The 18266-nt window shown below is 33.3% G+C and overlaps 10 non-coding genes across 10 annotated transcripts; all 10 read left to right on the top strand.

Moving 5' to 3' along the window:
- The first annotated feature begins 1269 nt into the window (after window positions 1-1269).
- Window positions 1270-1351, top strand: TRNAL-AAG (transfer RNA leucine (anticodon AAG)). Its single transcript has one exon. It is a non-coding gene; the product is annotated as a tRNA-Leu (tRNA).
- A 262-nt stretch (window positions 1352-1613) lies between these two features.
- On the top strand, window positions 1614-1695 carry TRNAL-UAG (transfer RNA leucine (anticodon UAG)). The gene has a single exon. It is a non-coding gene; the product is annotated as a tRNA-Leu (tRNA).
- Window positions 1696-3395: 1700 nt separating this feature from the next.
- TRNAL-AAG (transfer RNA leucine (anticodon AAG)) lies at window positions 3396-3477 on the top strand. Its single transcript has one exon. It is a non-coding gene; the product is annotated as a tRNA-Leu (tRNA).
- Window positions 3478-3740: 263 nt separating this feature from the next.
- TRNAL-UAG (transfer RNA leucine (anticodon UAG)) lies at window positions 3741-3822 on the top strand. Its single transcript has one exon. It is a non-coding gene; the product is annotated as a tRNA-Leu (tRNA).
- A 2017-nt stretch (window positions 3823-5839) lies between these two features.
- Window positions 5840-5921, top strand: TRNAL-UAG (transfer RNA leucine (anticodon UAG)). The gene has a single exon. It is a non-coding gene; the product is annotated as a tRNA-Leu (tRNA).
- A 2044-nt stretch (window positions 5922-7965) lies between these two features.
- On the top strand, window positions 7966-8047 carry TRNAL-UAG (transfer RNA leucine (anticodon UAG)). The gene has a single exon. It is a non-coding gene; the product is annotated as a tRNA-Leu (tRNA).
- Window positions 8048-10086: 2039 nt separating this feature from the next.
- On the top strand, window positions 10087-10168 carry TRNAL-UAG (transfer RNA leucine (anticodon UAG)). The gene has a single exon. It is a non-coding gene; the product is annotated as a tRNA-Leu (tRNA).
- Window positions 10169-12208: 2040 nt separating this feature from the next.
- Window positions 12209-12290, top strand: TRNAL-UAG (transfer RNA leucine (anticodon UAG)). The gene has a single exon. It is a non-coding gene; the product is annotated as a tRNA-Leu (tRNA).
- A 2046-nt stretch (window positions 12291-14336) lies between these two features.
- TRNAL-UAG (transfer RNA leucine (anticodon UAG)) lies at window positions 14337-14418 on the top strand. The gene has a single exon. It is a non-coding gene; the product is annotated as a tRNA-Leu (tRNA).
- A 2045-nt stretch (window positions 14419-16463) lies between these two features.
- Window positions 16464-16545, top strand: TRNAL-UAG (transfer RNA leucine (anticodon UAG)). Its single transcript has one exon. It is a non-coding gene; the product is annotated as a tRNA-Leu (tRNA).
- The last annotated feature ends 1721 nt before the right edge of the window (window positions 16546-18266 follow it).

The raw sequence follows: 18266 nt of genomic DNA on the forward strand, positions 1-18266 counted from the left end.
TATATAGCCCAGATCTGTGAGCTAAGAGTGTTCATTTGGTACCATGGCCGAGCAGTCTAAGGCCACTAAGCTGCTAAATTAAAATATTGGTAGGTTAAAAAGTTCATCATCTGCCCTAGATTTTAAAACAGTTTATCATAATTTCAAGAGTTTTCTCAAAATGTAAAAATAATATGTACAATTATAAACTATGAGCTATGGAGTCAAGGTAGAAATGTGGCTAAGCGGTCTAAGATGCTGCATTAAGGCTCCAGTCTGTTTGGAGGCATGGGTTCAAATTCCACTGCTGTCATAATTATTTTCAAGATAAAACGACTGTCATTGATGTCAAAGTGTTTTTCTCCACTAAACAGCAAGTCAATAATAAAAAATCCTTTCTAATTAATATTGTCTGCTAATTTTGTACCTTTTTTAAATTTTTGTATTTTAAACACTTTTAACATGACACTTCTTTTCAAGTATTGATTTATAACTACACAATTTTTTTCTTGTAATCTTAACTATATGATCCAGAACTCTGAGCTTTGAGTCAAAAGTATCCATGGGGTAGCAAGGGCGAGCGATCTAAGGCACTGGATTTAGGTTCCAGACTCTCTGGAGGCGTGGGCCGAATCCCACTGCTTCCATAATGATTTTACTATGAAAATGTCAGTCAGTGATGGCAATGTGTTTTTCTCCACTAATAAGAAAATCAATAATAATAAAGTCCTTTCTCCTCAACATCTGATCAATATGATCCAGATGCATTAGCTAAAAATCAGCAGTGTCTAAGGTGCTGGATTAAAGTTCCAGATTCTTTGGAGGAATTGGTTCAAAACCTACTGCCACCATAATTATTTTCCCTGAGAAAAAATAAGTAATTGATGTCAAAGTGTTTTTTCTCTACTAAACAGCAAATGAATAATAAAAATATCCTTTCTCATTGATATTTTATGTCAATTTATGTACTTTTTTAACCTTCCAAAACGTTTTGTACATAATTTAAACACTTTTTGCATTACACTTCTTTTTAAATATTGATTTTAAAAAATGTTTTTACTGTAACCTGAGCTATATGACCCAGATCTGTGAGCTAAGAGTGTCCATGTGGTACCATGGCCGAGCGGTCTAAGGCCACTAAGTTGCTAAATTAAAATATTGGAAGGTTGAAAAGTTCATCATCTGTCCTAGATTTTAAAACAGTTTATCACAATTTCAAGAGTCTTCTCAAACATTAAAAATAATATGTAAAATAATAAACTATGACCTTTGGAGCCGAAATACATATGTGGTAGCATGGCCGAGCGGTCTAAGGCGCTGGATTAAGGCTCCAGTCTCTTTGGAGGCGTGGGTTCAAATCCCACTGCTGCCATAATTATTTTCAAGAGAAAATGACATTTATTGATGTCAAACTGTTTTACTCTACTAAACAGCAAATCAATAATAAAAAATCCTTACTCATTAATATTGTCTACTAGTTTTGTACCTTTTTTATGCTTTCTTAACTTTTTGTATTTTAAATACTTGTAACATGACACTTCTTTTCAAGTATTGATTTAAAACAACACATTTTTTTCCTGTAATCTCATCTGTATGATCCAGAACTGTGAGCATTCAGTCAGACAGGTCCATGTGGTAGCATGGTCGAGCGGTCTAAGGCGCTGGATTTAGGCTCCAGTCTCTCTGGAGGCGTGGGTTCAAATCCCACTGCTGCCATAATGATTTTACTATGAAAACATCAGTCAGTGATGACAAAATGTTTTGCTCCACTAATAAGAAAAACAATAATAATAAAGACTTTTCTCCTCAATAGCTGATTGATATGATTCAGATGCATGAGCTAAAAATCAGCAGTGTCTAAGGCGCTGGATTAAGGTTCCAGTTTCTTTGGAGGCTTTGGATCAAAACCTACTGCCGCCATAATTATTTTTCCTAAGAAAAAATAAGTAATTGATGTCAAAGTGTTTCTCTTTACTAAACAGCAAATGAATAATAAAAAAATCCTTTCTCATTAATATTTTATGTCAATTTATGTACTTTTTTAACCTTCCAAAACATTTTGTACATAACTTAAACACTTTTGGTATGACACTTCTTTTTAAGTATTTATTTAAAACAAAAAAAAAAGTTTGTACTGTAATCTGTGCTATATGGCCCAGATCTGTGAGCTAAGAGTGTTCATTTGGTACCATGGCCGACTAGTCTAAGGCCACTAAGCTGCTAAAATAAAATATTGGTAGGTTAAAAAGTTCATCATCTGCCCTTGATTTTAAAACAGTTTATCATAATTTCAAGAGTTTTCTCAAAATGTAAAAATAATATGTACAATTATAAACTATGAGCTATGGAGTCAAGGTAGAAATGTGGCTAAGCGGTCTAAGATGCTGCATTAAGGCTCCAGTCTGTTTGGAGGCATGGGTTCAAATTCCACTGCTGTCATCATTATTTTCAAGATAAAACGACTGTCATTGATGTCAAAGTGTTTTTCTCCACTAAACAGCAAGTCAATAATAAAAAATCCTTTCTAATTAATATTGTCTGCTAATTTTGTACCTTTTTTAAATTTTTGTATTTTAAACACTTTTAACATGACACTTCTTTTCAAGTATTGATTTATAACTACACAATTTTTTCTTGTAATCTTAACTATATGATCCAGAACTCTGAGCTTTGAGTCAAAAGTATCCATGGGGTAGCAAGGGCGAGCGATCTAAGGCACTGGATTTAGGTTCCAGTCTCTCTGGAGGCGTGGGCCGAATCCCACTGCTTTCATAATGATTTTACTATGAAAATGTCAGTCAGTGATGGCAATGTGTTTTTCTCCACTAATAAGAAAATCAATAATAATAAAGTCCTTTCTCCTCAACATCTGATCAATATGATCCAGAAGCATTAGCTAAAAATCAGCAGTGTCTAAGGTGCTGGATTAAAGTTCCAGATTCTTTGGAGGAATTGGTTCAAAACCTACTGCCGCCATAATTATTTTCCCTGAGAAAAAATAAGTAATTGATGTCAAAGTGTTTTTTCTCTACTAAACAGCAAATGAATAATAAAAATATCCTTTCTCATTGATATTTTATGTCAATTTATGTACTTTTTTAACCTTCCAAAACGTTTTGTACATAATTGAAACACTTTTTGCATTACACTTCTTTTTAAATATTGATTTTAAAAAATGTTTTTACTGTAACCTGAGCTATATGACCCAGATCTGTGAGCTAAGAGTGTCCATGTGGTACCATGGCCGAGCGGTCTAAGGCCACTAATGTTGCTAAAGTAAAATATTGGAAGGTTGAAAAGTTCATCATCTGTCCTAGATTTTAAAACAGTTTATCACAATTTCAAGAGTCTTCTCAAACTTTAAAAATAATATGTAAAATAATAAACTATAACCTTTGGAGCCAAAATAGATATGTGGTAGCATGGCCGAGCAGTCTAAGGCGCTGGATTAAGGCTCCAGTCTCTTTGGAGGCGTGGGTTCAAATCCCACTGCTGCCATAATTCTTTTCAAGAGAAAATGACATTTATTGATGTCAAACTGTTTTACTCTACTAAACAGCAAATCAATAATAAAAAATCCTTACTCATTAATATTGTCTACTAATTTTGTACCTTTTTTTATGCTTCCTTAACTTTTTGTATTTTAAATACTTGTAACATGACACTTATTTTCAAGTATTGATTTAAAACAACACATTTTTTTCCTATATTCTCAACTGTATGATCCAGAACTGTGAGCATTCAGTCAGTCAGATCCATGTGGTAGCATGGCCGAGTGGTCTAAGGCACTGGATTTAGGCTCCAGTCTCTCTGGAGGTGTGGGTTCAAATCCCACTGCTGCCATAATAATTTTACTATGAAAACATGACAAAATGTTTTTCTCCACTAATAAGAAAAACAATAATAATAAAGACTTTTCTCCTCAATAGCTGATTGATATGATCCAGATGCATGAGCTAAAAATCAGCAGTGTCTAAGGCGCTGGATTAAGGTTCCAGTTTCTTTGGAGGCTTTGGATTAAAACCTACTGCCGCCATAATTATTTTTCCTAAGAAAAAATAAGTCATTGATGTCAAAGTGTTTTTCTTTACTAAACAGCAAATGAATAATAAAAAAATCCTTTCTCATTAATATTTTATGTCAATTGATGTACTCTTTTAACCTTCCAAAACATTTTGTACATAACTTAAACACTTTTGGTATGACACTTCTTTTTAAGTATTTATTTAAAACAAAAAAAAATATTTGTACTGTTATCTGTGCTATATGGCCCAGATCTGTGAGCTAAGAGTGTTCATTTGGTACCAGGGCCTAGCGGTCTAAGGCCACTAAGCTGCTAAAATAAAATATTGATAGGTTAAAAAGTTCATCATCTGCCCTAGATTTTAAAACAGTTTATCATAATGTCAAGAGTCTTCTCAAAATGTAAAAATAATATGTAAAATTATAAACTATGAGCTATGGAGTCAAGGTAGAAATGTGGCTGAGCGGTCTAAGATGCTGCATTAAGGCTCCTGTCTGTTTGGAGGCATGGGTTCAAATTCCACTGCTGTCATAATTATTTTCAAGAAAAAACGACTGTCATTGATGTCAAAGTGTTTTTCTCCACTAAACAGCAAGTCAATAATAAAAAATCCTTTCTAATTAATATTATCTTCTAATTTTGTACCTTTTTTAAATTTTTGTATTTTAAACACTTTTAACATGACACTTCTTTTCAAGTATTGATTTATAACTACACAATTTTTTCTTGTAATCTTAACTATATGATCCAGAACTCTGAGCTTTGAGTCAAAAGTATCCATGGGGTAGCAAGGGCGAGCGGTCTAAGGCACTGGATTTAGGTTCCAGTCTCTCTGGAGGCGTGGGTCTGAATCCCACTGCTTCCATAATGATTTTACTATGAAAATGTCAGTCAGTGATGGCAATGTGTTTTTCTCCACTAATAAGAAAATCAATAATAATAAAGTCCTTTCTCCTCAAGATCTGATCAATATGATCCAGATGCATTAGCTAAAAATCAGCAGTGTCTAAGGTGCTGGATTAAAGTTCCAGATTCTTTGGAGGAATTGGTTCAAAACCTACTGCCGCCATAATTATTTTCCCTGAGAAAAAATAAGTAATTGATGTCAAAGTGTTTTTTCTCTACTAAACAGCAAATGAATAATAAAAATATCATTTCTCATTGATATTTTATGTCAATTTATGTACTTTTTTAACCTTCCAAAACGTTTTGTACATAATTTAAACACTTTTTGCATTACACTTCTTTTTAAATATTGATTTAAAAAAATGTTTTTACTGTAACCTGAGCTATATGACCCAGATCTGTGAGCTAAGAGTGTCCATGTGGTACCATGGTCAAGCGGTCTAAGGCCACTAAGTTGCTAAAGTAAAATATTGGAAGGTTGAAAAGTTCATCATCTGTCCTAGATTTTAAAACAGTTTATCACAATTTCAAGAGTCTTCTCAAACTTTAAAAATAATATGTAAAATAATAAACTATGACCTTTGGAGCCAAAATAGATAAGCGGTCTAAGGCGCTGGATTAAGGCTCCAGTCTCTTTGGAGGCGTGGGTTCAAATCCCACTGCTGCCATAATTATTTTCAAGAGAAAATCACATTTATTGATGTCAAACTGTTTTACTCTACTAAACAGCAAATCAATAATAAAAAATCCTTACTCATTAATATTGTCTACTAATTTTGTACCTTTTTTATGCTTCCTTAACTTTTTGTATTTTAAATACTTGTAACATGACACTTCTTTTCAAGTATTGATTTAAAACAACACATTTTTTTCCTGTAATCTCAACTGTATGATCCAGAACTGTGAGCATTCAGTCAGACAGGTCCATGTGGTAGCATGCCCGAGTGGTCTAAGGCGCTGGATTTAGGCTCCAGTCTCTCTGGAGGCGTGGGTTCAAATCCCACTGCTGACATAATGATTTTACTATGAAAACATCAGTCAGTGATGACAAAATGTTTTTCTCCACTAATAAGAAAAACAATAATAATAAAGACTTTTCTCCTCAATAGCTGATTGATATGATCCAGATGCATGAGCTAAAAATCAGCAGTGTCTAAGGCGCTGGATTAAGGTTCCAGTTTCTTGGGAGGCTTTGGATCAAAACCTACTGCCGCCATAATTATTTTTCCTAAGAAAAAATAAGTCATTGATGTCAAAGTGTTTTTCTTTACTAAACAGCAAATGAATAATAAAAAAATCCTTTCTCATTAATATTTTATGTCAATTGATGTACTTTTTTAACCTTCCAAAACATTTTGTACATAACTTAAACACTTTTGGTATGACACTTCTTTTTAAGTATTTATTTAAAACAAAAAAAAATGTTTGTACTGTAATCTGTGCTATATGGCCCTGATCTGTGAGCTAAGAGTGTTCATTTGGTACCATGGCCGAGCGGTCTAAGGCCACTAAGCTGCTAAAATAAAATATTGGTAGGTTAAAAAGTTCATCATCTGCCCTAGATTTTAAAACAGTTTATCATAATTGCAAGAGTCTTCTCAAAATGTAAAAATAATATGTAAAATTATAAACTATGAGCTATGGAGTCAAGGTAGAAATGTGGCTGAGCGGTCTAAGATGCTGCATTAAGGCTCCAGTCTGTTTGGAGGCATGGGTTCAAATTCCACTGCTGTCATAATTATTTTCAAGATAAAACGACTGTCATTGATGTCAAAGTGTTTTTCTCCACTAAACAGCAAGTCAATAATAAAAAATCCTTTCTAATTAATATTATCTTCTAATTTTGTACCTTTTTTAAATTTTTGTATTTTAAACACTTTTAACATGACACTTCTTTTCAAGTATTGATTTATAACTACACAATTTTTTCTTGTAATCTTAACTATATGATCCAGAACTCTGAGCTTTGAGTCAAAAGTATCCATGGGGTAGCAAGGGCGAGCGGTCTAAGGCACTGGATTTAGGTTCCAGTCTCTCTGGAGGCGTGGGTCTGAATCCCACTGCTTCCATAATGATTTTACTATGAAAATGTCAGTCAGTGATGGCAATGTGTTTTTCTCCACTAATAAGAAAATCAATAATAATAAAGTCCTTTCTCCTCAACATCTGATCAATATGATCCAGATGCATTAGCTAAAAATCAGCAGTGTCTAAGGTGCTGGATTAAAGTTCCAGATTCTTTGGAGGAATTGGTTCAAAACCTACTGCCGCCATAATTATTTTCCCTGAGAAAAAATAAGTAATTGATGTCAAAGTGTTTTTTCTCTACTAAACAGCAAATGAATAATAAAAATATCCTTTCTCATTGATATTTTATGTCAATTTATGTACTTTTTTAAACTTCCAAAACGTTTTGTACATAATTTAAACACTTTTTGCAATACACTTCTTTTTAAATATTGATTTAAAAAAATGTTTTTACTGTAACCTGAGCTATATGACCCAGATCTGTGAGCTAAGAGTGTCCATGTCGTACTATGGCCAAGCGGTCTAAGGCCACTAAGTTGCTAAAGTAAAATATTGGAAGGTTGAAAAGTTCATCATCTGTCCTAGATTTTAAAACAGTTTATCACAATTTCAAGAGTCTTCTCAAACTTTAAAAATAATATGTAAAATAATAAACTATGACCTTTGGAGCCAAAATAGATATGTGGTAGCATGGCCGAGCAGTCTAAATCGCTGGATTAAGGCTCTAGTCTCTTTGGAGGCGTGTGTTCAAATCCCTCTGCTGCCATAATTATTTTCAAGAGAAAATGACATTTATTGATGTCAAACTGTTTTACTCTACTAAACAGCAAATCATTAATAAAAAATCCTTACTCATTAATATTGTCTACTAATTTTGTACCTTTTTTATGCTTCCTTAACTTTTTGTATTTTAAATACTTGTAACATGACACTTCTTTTCAAGTATTGATTTAAAACAACACATTTTTTTCCTGTAATCTCAACTGTATGTCCCAGAACTGTGAGCATTCAGTCAGACAGGTCCATGTGGTAGCATGTCCGAGCGGTCTAAGGCGCTGGATTTAGGCTCCAGTCTTTCTGGAGGCGTGGGTTCAAATCCCACTGCCGCCATAACGATTTTACTATGAAAACATCAGTCAGTGATGACAAAATGTTTTTCTCCACTATTAAGAAAAACAATAATAATAAAGACTTTTCTCCTCAATAGCTGATTGATATGATCCAGATGCATGAGCTAAAAATCAGCAGTGTCTAAGGCGCTGGATTAAGGTTCCAGTTTCTTGGGAGGCTTTGGATCAAAATCTACTGCCGCCATAATTATTTTTCCTAAGAAAAAATAAGTCATTGATGTCAAAGTGTTTTTCTTTACTAAACAGCAAATGAATAATAAAAAAATCCTTTCTTATTAATATTTTATGTCAATTGATGTACTCTTTTAACCTTCCAAAACATTTTGTACATAACTTAAACACTTTTGGTATGACACTTCTTTTTAAGTATTTATTTAAAAAAAAATGTTTGTACTGTTATCTGTGCTATATGGCCCAGATCTGTGAGCTAAGAGTGTTCATTTGGTACCAGGGCCTAGCGGTCTAAGGCCACTAAGCTGCTAAAATAAAATATTGGTAGGTTAAAAAGTTCATCATCTGCCCTAGATTTTAAAACAGTTTATCATAATGTCAAGAGTCTTCTCAAAATGTAAAAATAATATGTAAAATTATAAACTATGAGCTATGGAGTCAAGGTAGATATGTGGCTGAGCGGTCTAAGATGCTGCATTAAGGCTCCAGTCTGTTTGGAGGCATGGGTTCAAATTCCACTGCTGTCATAATTATTTTCAAGATAAAACGACTGTCATTGATGTCAAAGTGTTTTTCTCCACTAAACAGCAAGTCAATAATAAAAAATCCTTTCTAATTAATATTATCTTCTAATTTTGTACCTTTTTTAAATTTTTGTATTTTAAACACTTTTAACATGACACTTCTTTTCAAGTATTGATTTATAACTACACAATTTTTTCTTGTAATCTTAACTATATGATCCAGAACTCTGAGCTTTGAGTCAAAAGTATCCATGGGGTAGCAAGGGCGAGCGGTCTAAGGCACTGGATTTAGGTTCCAGTCTCTCTGGAGGCGTGGGTCTGAATCCCACTGCTTCCATAATGATTTTACTATGAAAATGTCAGTCAGTGATGGCAATGTGTTTTTCTCCACTAATAAGAAAATCAATAATAATAAAGTCCTTTCTCCTCAACATCTGATCAATATGATCCAGATGCATTAGCTAAAAATCAGCAGTGTCTAAGGTGCTGGATTAAAGTTCCAGATTCTTTGGAGGAATTGGTTCAAAACCTACTGCCGCCATAATTATTTTCCCTGAGAAAAAATAAGTAATTGATGTCAAAGTGTTTTTTCTCTACTAAACAGCAAATGAATAATAAAAATATCCTTTCTCATTGATATTTTATGTCAATTTATGTACTTTTTTAACCTTCCAAAACGTTTTGTACATAATTTAAACACTTTTTGCAATACACTTCTTTTTAAATATTGATTTAAAAAAATGTTTTTACTGTAACCTGAGCTATATGACCCAGATCTGTGAGCTAAGAGTGTCCATGTCGTACTATGGCCAAGCGGTCTAAGGCCACTAAGTTGCTAAAGTAAAATATTGGAAGGTTGAAAAGTTCATCATCTGTCCTAGATTTTAAAACAGTTTATCACAATTTCAAGAGTCTTCTCAAACTTTAAAAATAATATGTAAAATAATAAACTATGACCTTTGGAGCCAAAATAGATATGTGGTAGCATGGCCGAGCAGTCTAAATCGCTGGATTAAGGCTCTAGTCTCTTTGGAGGCGTGTGTTCAAATCCCTCTGCTGCCATAATTATTTTCAAGAGAAAATGACATTTATTGATGTCAAACTGTTTTACTCTACTAAACAGCAAATCATTAATAAAAAATCCTTACTCATTAATATTGTCTACTAATTTTGTACCTTTTTTATGCTTCCTTAACTTTTTGTATTTTAAATACTTGTAACATGACACTTCTTTTCAAGTATTGATTTAAAACAACACATTTTTTTCCTGTAATCTCAACTGTATGTCCCAGAACTGTGAGCATTCAGTCAGACAGGTCCATGTGGTAGCATGTCCGAGCGGTCTAAGGCGCTGGATTTAGGCTCCAGTCTTTCTGGAGGCGTGGGTTCAAATCCCACTGCTGCCATAACGATTTTACTATGAAAACATCAGTCAGTGATGACAAAATGTTTTTCTCCACTATTAAGAAAAACAATAATAATAAAGACTTTTCTCCTCAATAGCTGATTGATATGATCCAGATGCATGAGCTAAAAATCAGCAGTGTCTAAGGCGCTGGATTAAGGTTCCAGTTTCTTGGGAGGCTTTGGATCAAAATCTACTGCCGCCATAATTATTTTTCCTAAGAAAAAATAAGTCATTGATGTCAAAGTGTTTTTCTTTACTAAACAGCAAATGAATAATAAAAAAATCCTTTCTTATTAATATTTTATGTCAATTGATGTACTCTTTTAACCTTCCAAAACATTTTGTACATAACTTAAACACTTTTGGTATGACACTTCTTTTTAAGTATTTATTTAAAAAAAAATGTTTGTACTGTTATCTGTGCTATATGGCCCAGATCTGTGAGCTAAGAGTGTTCATTTGGTACCAGGGCCTAGCGGTCTAAGGCCACTAAGCTGCTAAAATAAAATATTGGTAGGTTAAAAAGTTCATCATCTGCCCTAGATTTTAAAACAGTTTATCATAATGTCAAGAGTCTTCTCAAAATGTAAAAATAATATGTAAAATTATAAACTATGAGCTATGGAGTCAAGGTAGATATGTGGCTGAGCGGTCTAAGATGCTGCATTAAGGCTCCAGTCTGTTTGGAGGCATGGGTTCAAATTCCACTGCTGTCATAATTATTTTCAAGATAAAACGACTGTCATTGATGTCAAAGTGTTTTTCTCCACTAAACAGCAAGTCAATAATAAAAAATCCTTTCTAATTAATATTATCTTCTAATTTTGTACCTTTTTTAAATTTTTGTATTTTAAACACTTTTAACATGACACTTCTTTTCAAGTATTGATTTATAACTACACAATTTTTTCTTGTAATCTTAACTATATGATCCAGAACTCTGAGCTTTGAGTCAAAAGTATCCATGGGGTAGCAAGGGCGAGCGGTCTAAGGCACTGGATTTAGGTTCCAGTCTCTCTGGAGGCGTGGGTCTGAATCCCACTGCTTCCATAATGATTTTACTATGAAAATGTCAGTCAGTGATGGCAATGTGTTTTTCTCCACTAATAAGAAAATCAATAATAATAAAGTCCTTTCTCCTCAACATCTGATCAATATGATCCAGATGCATTAGCTAAAAATCAGCAGTGTCTAAGGTGCTGGATTAAAGTTCCAGATTCTTTGGAGGAATTGGTTCAAAACCTACTGCCGCCATAATTATTTTCCCTGAGAAAAAATAAGTAATTGATGTCAAAGTGTTTTTTCTCTACTAAACAGCAAATGAATAATAAAAATATCCTTTCTCATTGATATTTTATGTCAATTTATGTACTTTTTTAACCTTCCAAAACGTTTTGTACATAATTTAAACACTTTTTGCAATACACTTCTTTTTAAATATTGATTTAAAAAAATGTTTTTACTGTAACCTGAGCTATATGACCCAGATCTGTGAGCTAAGAGTGTCCATGTCGTACTATGGCCAAGCGGTCTAAGGCCACTAAGTTGCTAAAGTAAAATATTGGAAGGTTGAAAAGTTCATCATCTGTCCTAGATTTTAAAACAGTTTATCACAATTTCAAGAGTCTTCTCAAACTTTAAAAATAATATGTAAAATAATAAACTATGACCTTTGGAGCCAAAATAGATATGTGGTAGCATGGCCGAGCAGTCTAAATCGCTGGATTAAGGCTCTAGTCTCTTTGGAGGCGTGTGTTCAAATCCCTCTGCTGCCATAATTATTTTCAAGAGAAAATGACATTTATTGATGTCAAACTGTTTTACTCTACTAAACAGCAAATCATTAATAAAAAATCCTTACTCATTAATATTGTCTACTAATTTTGTACCTTTTTTATGCTTCCTTAACTTTTTGTATTTTAAATACTTGTAACATGACACTTCTTTTCAAGTATTGATTTAAAACAACACATTTTTTTTCCTGTAATCTCAACTGTATGTCCCAGAACTGTGAGCATTCAGTCAGACAGGTCCATGTGGTAGCATGTCCGAGCGGTCTAAGGCGCTGGATTTAGGCTCCAGTCTTTCTGGAGGCGTGGGTTCAAATCCCACTGCTGCCATAACAATTTTACTATGAAAACATCAGTCAGTGATGACAAAATGTTTTTCTCCACTATTAAGAAAAACAATAATAATAAAGACTTTTCTCCTCAATAGCTGATTGATATGATCCAGATGCATGAGCTAAAAATCAGCAGTGTCTAAGGCGCTGGATTAAGGTTCCAGTTTCTTGGGAGGCTTTGGATCAAAATCTACTGCCGCCATAATTATTTTTCCTAAGAAAAAATAAGTCATTGATGTCAAAGTGTTTTTCTTTACTAAACAGCAAATGAATAATAAAAAAATCCTTTCTCATTAATATTTTATGTCAATTGATGTACTCTTTTAACCTTCCAAAACATTTTGTACATAACTTAAACACTTTTGGTATGACACTTCTTTTTAAGTATTTATTTAAAACAAAAAAAAATATTTGTACTGTTATCTGTGCTATATGGCCCAGATTTGTGAGCTAAGAGTGTTCATTTGGTACCAGGGCCTAGTGGTCTAAGGCCACTAAGCTGCTAAAATAAAATATTGGTAGGTTAAAAAGTTCATCATCTGCCCTAGATTTTAAAACAGTTTATCATAATGTCAAGAGTCTTCTCAAAATGTAAAAATAATATGTAAAATTATAAACTATGAGCTATGGAGTCAAGGTAGAAATGTGGCTGAGCGGTCTAAGATGCTGCATTAAGGCTCCAGTCTGTTTGGAGGCATGGGTTCAAATTCCACTGCTGTCATAATTATTTTCAAGATAAAACGACTGTCATTGATGTCAAAGTGTTTTTCTCCACTAAACAGCAAGTCAATAATAAAAAAATCCTTTCTAATTAATATTATCTTCTAATTTTGTACCTTTTTTAAATTTTTGTATTTTAAACACTTTTAACATGACACTTCTTTTCAAGTATTGATTTATAACTACACATTTTTTTCTTGTAATCTTAACTATATGATCCAGAACTCTGAGCTTTGAGTCAAAAGTATCCATGGGGTAGCAAGGGCGAGCGGTCTAAGGCACTGGATTTAGGCTCCAGTCTCTCTGGAGGCGTGGGTCTGAATCCCACTGCTTCCATAATGATTTTACTATGAAAATTGCAGTCAGTGATGGCAATGTGTTTTTCTCCACTAATAAGAAAATCAATAATAATAAAGTCCTTTCTCCTCAACATCTGATCAATATGATCCAGATGCATTAGCTAAAAATCAGCAGTGTCTAAGGTGCTGGATTAAAGTTCCAGATTCTTTGGAGGAATTGGTTCAAAACCTACTGCCACCATAATTATTTTCCCTGAGAAAAAATAAGTAATTGATGTCAAAGTGTTTTTTCTCTACTAAACAGCAAATGAATAATAAAAATATCCTTTCTCATTGATATTTTATGTCAATTTATGTACTTTTTTAACCTTCCAAAACGTTTTGTACATAATTTAAACACTTTTTGCATTACACTTCTTTTTAAATATTGATTTAAAAAAATGTTTTTACTGTAACCTGAGCTATATGACCCAGATCTGTGAGCTAAGAGTGTCCATGTGGTACCATGGCCAAGCGGTCTAAGGCCACTAAGTTGCTAAAGTAAAATATTGGAAGGTTGAAAAGTTCATCATCTGTCCTAGATTTTAAAACAGTTTATCACAATTTCAAGAGTCTTCTCAAACTTTAAAAATAATATGTAAAATAATAAACTATGACCTTTGGAGCCAAAATAGATATGTGGTAGCATGGCCGAGCAGTCTAAATCGCTGGATTAAGGCTCTAGTCTCTTTGGAGGCGTGGGTTCAAATCCCTCTGCTGCCATAATTATTTTCAAGAGAAAATCACATTTATTGATGTCAAACTGTTTTACTCTACTAAACAGCAAATCATTAATAAAAAATCCTTACTCATTAATATTGTCTACTAATTTTGTACCTTTTTTATGCTTCCTTAACTTTTTGTATTTTAAATACTTGTAACATGACACTTCTTTTCAAGTATTGATTTTAAATAACACATTTTTTTTCCTGTAATCTCAACTGTATGTCCCAGAACTGTGAGCATTCAGTCAGACAGGTCCATGTGGTAGCATGGCCGAGCGGTCTAAGGCGCTGGATTTAGGCTCCAGTCTTTCTGGAGGCGTGGGTTCAAATCCCACTGCTGCCATAACGATTTTACTATGAAAACATCAGTCAGTGATGACAAAATGTTTTTCTCCACTATTAAGAAAAACAATAATAATAAAGACTTTTCTCCTCAATAGCTGATTGATATGATCCAGATGCATGAGCTAAAAATCAGCAGTGTCTAAGGCGCTGGATTAAGGTTCCAGTTTCTTGGGAGGCTTTGGATCAAAACCTACTGCCGCCATAATTATTTTTCCTAAGAAAAAATAAGTCATTGATGTCAAAGTGTTTTTCTTTACTAAACAGCAAATGAATAATAAAAAAATCCTTTCTCATTAATATTTTATGTCAATTGATGTACTCTTTTAACCTTCCAAAACATTTTGTACATAACTTAAACACTTTTGGTATGACACTTCTTTTTAAGTATTTATTTAAAACAAAAAAAAATATTTGTACTGTTATCTGTGCTATATGGCCCAGATCTGTGAGCTAAGAGTGTTCATTTGGTACCAGGGCCGAGCGGTCTAAGGCCACTAAGCTGCTAAAATAAAATATTGGTAGGTTAAAAAGTTCATCATCTGCCCTAGATTTTAAAACAGTTTATCATAATGTCAAGAGTCTTCTCAAAATGTAAAAATAATATGTAAAATTATAAACTATGAGCTATGGAGTCAAGGTAGAAATGTGGCTGAGCGGTCTAAGATGCTGCATTAAGGCTCCAGTCTGTTTGGAGGCATGGGTTCAAATTCCACTGCTGTCATAATTATTTTCAAGATAAAACGACTGTCATTGATGTCAAAGTGTTTTTCTCCACTAAACAGCAAGTCAATAATAAAAAATCCTTTCTAATTAATATTGTCTGCTAATTTTGTACCTTTTTTAAAGTTTTGTATTTTAAACACTTTTAACATGACACTTCTTTTCAAGTATTGATTTATAACTACACATTTTTTTCTTGTAATCTTAACTATATGATCCAGAACTCTGAGCTTTGAGTCAAAAGTATCCATGGGGTAGCAAGGGCAAGCGGTCTAAGGCACTGGATTTAGGTTCCAGTCTCTCTGGAGGCGTGGGTCTGAATCCCACTGCTTCCATAATGATTTTACTATGAAAATGTCAGTCAGTGATGGCAATGTGTTTTTCTCCACTAATAAGAAAATCAATAATAATAAAGTCCTTTCTCCTCAAGATCTGATCAATATGATCCAGATGCATTAGCTAAAAATCAGCAGTGTCTAAGGTGATGGATTAAAGTTCCAGATTCTTTGGAGGAATTGGTTCAAAACCTACTGCCGCCATAATTATTTTCCCTGAGAAAAAATAAGTAATTGATGTCAAAGTGTTTTTTCTCTACTAAACAGCAAATTAATAATAAAAATATCCTTTCTCATTGATATTTTATGTCAATTTATGTACTTTTTTAACCTTCCAAAACGTTTTGTACATAATTTAAACACTTTTTGCATTACACTTCTTTTTAAATATTGATTTAAAAAAATGTTTTTACTGTAACCTGAGCTATATGACCCAGATCTGTGAGCTAAGAGTGTCCATGTGGTACCATGGCCAAGTGGTCTAAGGCCACTAAGTTGCTAAAGTAAAATATTGGAAGGTTGAAAATTTCTTTATCTGTCCTAGATTTTAAAACAGTTTATCACAATTTCAAGAGTCTTCTCAAACTTTAAAAATAATATGTAAAATAATAAACTATGACCTTTGGAGCCAAAATAGATATGTGGTAGCATGGCCGAGCAGTCTAGATCGCTGGATTAAGGCTCTAGTCTCTTTGGAGGCGTGGGTTCAAATCCCTCTGCTGCCATAATTATTTTCAAGAGAAAATGACATTTATTGATGTCAAACTGTTTTACTCTACTAAACAGCAAATCATTAATAAAAAATCCTTACTCATTAATATTGTCTACTAATTTTGTACCTTTTTTATGCTTCCTTAACTTTTTGTATTTTAAATACTTGTAACATGACACTTCTTTTCAAGTATTGATTTAAAACAACACATTTTTTTTCCTGTAATCTCAACTGTATGTCCCAGAACTGTGAGCATTCAGTCAGACAGGTCCATGTGGTAGCATGTCCGAGCGGTCTAAGGCGCTGGATTTAGGCTCCAGTCTTTCTGGAGGCGTGGGTTCAAATCCCACTGCTGCCATAACAATTTTACTATGAAAACATCAGTCAGTGATGACAAAATGTTTTTCTCCACTATTAAGAAAAACAATAATAATAAAGACTTTTCTCCTCAATAGCTGATTGATATGATCCAGATGCATGAGCTAAAAATCAGCAGTGTCTAAGGCGCTGGATTAAGGTTCCAGTTTCTTGGGAGGCTTTGGATCAAAATCTACTGCCGCCATAATTATTTTTCCTAAGAAAAAATAAGTCATTGATGTCAAAGTGTTTTTCTTTACTAAACAGCAAATGAATAATAAAAAAATCCTTTCTCATTAATATTTTATGTCAATTGATGTACTCTTTTAACCTTCCAAAACATTTTGTACATAACTTAAACACTTTTGGTATGACACTTCTTTTTAAGTATTTATTTAAAACAAAAAAAAATATTTGTACTGTTATCTGTGCTATATGGCCCAGATTTGTGAGCTAAGAGTGTTCATTTGGTACCAGGGCCTAGTGGTCTAAGGCCACTAAGCTGCTAAAATAAAATATTGGTAGGTTAAAAAGTTCATCATCTGCCCTAGATTTTAAAACAGTTTATCATAATGTCAAGAGTCTTCTCAAAATGTAAAAATAATATGTAAAATTATAAACTATGAGCTATGGAGTCAAGGTAGAAATGTGGCTGAGCGGTCTAAGATGCTGCATTAAGGCTCCAGTCTGTTTGGAGGCATGGGTTCAAATTCCACTGCTGTCATAATTATTTTCAAGATAAAACGACTGTCATTGATGTCAAAGTGTTTTTCTCCACTAAACAGCAAGTCAATAATAAAAAAATCCTTTCTAATTAATATTATCTTCTAATTTTGTACCTTTTTTAAATTTTTGTATTTTAAACACTTTTAACATGACACTTCTTTTCAAGTATTGATTTATAACTACACATTTTTTTCTTGTAATCTTAACTATATGATCCAGAACTCTGAGCTTTGAGTCAAAAGTATCCATGGGGTAGCAAGGGCGAGCGGTCTAAGGCACTGGATTTAGGCTCCAGTCTCTCTGGAGGCGTGGGTCTGAATCCCACTGCTTCCATAATGATTTTACTATGAAAATTGCAGTCAGTGATGGCAATGTGTTTTTCTCCACTAATAAGAAAATCAATAATAATAAAGTCCTTTCTCCTCAACATCTGATCAATATGATCCAGATGCATTAGCTAAAAATCAGCAGTGTCTAAGGTGCTGGATTAAAGTTCCAGATTCTTTGGAGGAATTGGTTCAAAACCTACTGCCACCATAATTATTTTCCCTGAGAAAAAATAAGTAATTGATGTCAAAGTGTTTTTTCTCTACTAAACAGCAAATGAATAATAAAAATATCCTTTCTCATTGATATTTTATGTCAATTTATGTACTTTTTTAACCTTCCAAAACGTTTTGTACATAATTTAAACACTTTTTGCATTACACTTCTTTTTAAATATTGATTTAAAAAAATGTTTTTACTGTAACCTGAGCTATATGACCCAGATCTGTGAGCTAAGAGTGTCCATGTGGTACCATGGCCAAGCGGTCTAAGGCCACTAAGTTGCTAAAGTAAAATATTGGAAGGTTGAAAAGTTCATCATCTGTCCTAGATTTTAAAACAGTTTATCACAATTTCAAGAGTCTTCTCAAACTTTAAAAATAATATGTAAAATAATAAACTATGACCTTTGGAGCCAAAATAGATATGTGGTAGCATGGCCGAGCAGTC

Source organism: Pseudophryne corroboree, chromosome 3, assembly GCF_028390025.1.
Source record: "Pseudophryne corroboree isolate aPseCor3 chromosome 3, aPseCor3.hap2, whole genome shotgun sequence".
Taxonomy (NCBI): domain Eukaryota; kingdom Metazoa; phylum Chordata; class Amphibia; order Anura; family Myobatrachidae; genus Pseudophryne; species Pseudophryne corroboree.